The sequence below is a fragment of the Crocuta crocuta genome, unplaced genomic scaffold, assembly GCF_008692635.1.
Source record: "Crocuta crocuta isolate KB4526 unplaced genomic scaffold, BGI_CrCroc_1.0 scaffold259, whole genome shotgun sequence".
Lineage (NCBI taxonomy): Eukaryota > Metazoa > Chordata > Mammalia > Carnivora > Hyaenidae > Crocuta > Crocuta crocuta.
The window spans coordinates 344,016-344,373 of NW_027536466.1; the positions used below are offsets into that span (position 1 = coordinate 344,016).

The window sequence follows — 358 nt, forward strand, 5'->3', positions numbered from 1 at the left end:
CCCCGCTATGCCTTCCAGAACCCTTTCCGGCCCCTGTCCAGCCCCGAGACCCCTGGGTGAAGCCTCCCGCCAGCTGGAGCAGAGAAGGCTCAGCGCCATGTGTCTATTAACGCCCCCCGGAGGGGGTTGGGGAGGGACCCCGTCGACCCAGACCTCCCCGAGCGAACCGGGCCACACCCCGACACCGAGGTTTCCCCCCAGGTCCCTGCGGGCGGAGCTCCTCCGGGGTGAGGGGCGCAATGCCCCCCTGCCTGCCGAGGTCTGGGTAGACCAGCGCGGGTCAGAGACCCGGCTCGCGCCTCCACCCGCGCGGGCTCCGCACCCCGCGGCCCCACTCACCCTCCCCGCCCCGGGGGCG

At 73.7% G+C, this 358-nt stretch overlaps 1 protein-coding gene across 6 annotated transcripts in view; it reads right to left on the bottom strand.

Moving 5' to 3' along the window:
* Positions 1–358, bottom strand: part of ZFP57 (ZFP57 zinc finger protein) — a 25,843-nt gene that overhangs the window by 6,834 nt on the left and 18,651 nt on the right. The window lies entirely within an intron of this gene.